Source organism: Dipodomys spectabilis, unplaced genomic scaffold (assembly GCF_019054845.1).
Source record: "Dipodomys spectabilis isolate Male_0828 unplaced genomic scaffold, ASM1905484v1 ptg000163l, whole genome shotgun sequence".
NCBI lineage: Eukaryota > Metazoa > Chordata > Mammalia > Rodentia > Heteromyidae > Dipodomys > Dipodomys spectabilis.
In genome coordinates this window covers 19,415,786-19,417,728 of record NW_024870840.1, presented here as the reverse complement: position 1 = coordinate 19,417,728, position 1,943 = coordinate 19,415,786, and positions in this window count along the sequence as shown.

Below are 1,943 nucleotides of genomic sequence, written 5' to 3'. Positions count from 1 at the left end.
ATCCTAGCTGCTCAGGAGGCTGAGATCTGAGGATCACAGTCCAAAGCCAGTCTGGGCAGGAAAGTCTGTGAAACTCTTATCTCCAATAAACCACCAGAAAACCAAAAGTGGCGCTGTGGCTCAAGCAATAAGAGTGCTAGCCTTGAGCTGAAGAGCTGAGGGACAGTGCCCAGGCTCAGAGTTTAAGCCCCATGACCAACAACAACAACAAAAAAGAATTGCTGGAATAAGGAGGAAGACACCGTGGTTCCATGAGGACAGTCCCATTGTCTGATGTCCCAGCAATAATAAAGGCTTGCCTTGGGGTCTCATCCTGTTTCTTCAATATCAACTCATCTTCGTTCTGGCTCAGGCCGTGACTTCTTGGTGACAGCAAAAGTGATGATGATGGAGATGATGGAGTGGAGATGATGATCATGATGATGATCATGATGATGAGGGTGCTGTCAGTAACGTGGGTGGGGCTCAGGCATGCGGCCATCCCTCTTGAAAGTCCAGATGCTGTGTTGAACAGTGTTTGGTTGAGGTGGTTAGTGACGCCAGATTTGAGGAAATGTCAGAGAACTTTGTGGACTCTAGAGATGGACAGCTTGGGGTGAGTCGATGCACCATTCAGAGCTACAATTTTCTCTTCATCTAGGGAAGGGATGCTGGACATCAGAAATACATCTGCTTCCTTCCATCTTGTTTTCTGGAAACCCCATTTCAATAAGTAGTAACTGATGATGTCAGGAAAATGATCAGGAAAGAATCTATCCCCACAGGCAGGCACCAGCTGAGGCCAAGGAAAGAGATGGAAAGATGCAGAATTAAGAAGAGTGTTTGACTGTTGGCCATTGGACAGATTGGAGCAGTAAAACTGTGGGCCAGGGCTGTCCATACTCAGACCCCGGTGAGCCCCCGGTGATAGGTACTGATCTCTAAGTCCTCCTAAAACAAGTGTTGACTTTTATTTTGATGTTTTGGTAAAGACATAATATCCAGTGGCCTCTCTTAGACAATCTTACTAGAGTAGCCTGGCTGATGACCTTCAACTTCTGAGAAGACACATTTCAGTTGACTACCGGGAACCTGAAAGATATGCACTGTTAGCATTCAGCTGTTGTCGAAAGGTTTGTTGTAATACCTGTTATTTTGCTATTTTTGTTGTATTTGATGCTGCCTTACTCCTCATTTGTTTAACAATGCACCCAAGTGTATTTATTTTTTCCTGTATTCTGTCAATTTTATCTTCCTTTTCTGTGTGTAGGATTCCTTTAAGAATCTTCTTCAGTTCTGGCTTAGTGGTTAAAACATCTTTCTTTATTGTGGACCATTTTTAGTTCATCCTCAGTTGTATAGCTTTGCTGGGTTCAGTAGTTTGCGTTGGTAGGTATTTCCTTTCAGGCCTTGAAGTAGATCCTACTCCGTATGTTTAGAGTTTGTGTTGATGCATGTCCTGTTGTTTTTATGTATGTAAGCCCTCACTTTCCTCTTGGAGCTTTCTAGTTTATTTCCTTCTTTATAGTTGATGTTTTAAATACAATCTGCTTTGGAGAGTTCTTTTTTTGTTCTTGCGTGTTTGGTGTTTTAAAAGTCTCCTGTACCTGGATAATTGGTTTTCTCTCAAGATTTGAGACATTTTCTGCTATGAATTTGCCAAATATATATTTTTCTATACCTTAGCTTTCACCTCTTCTCTTTCTGCCCATGATTTATAATTTTTGTCTTTTAACTGTTGGTGTAACAGGGATCTTGTATGTTTATTCATACTTCATTTTTTTCTTTTTTTTCTGAATGGTGCAATTCATCTACCTTGTTATTAAGCTCTGATAATCTATATTCAGTTTGATGCACTGTATTGTTTAGATTTTCAAATTGATGTTAATTTGAGATACTGAGCTTTTCATTTCTAGAATTTCACTTCCCACCCCAGGATTCTTATATTATTATTGACATTCTCT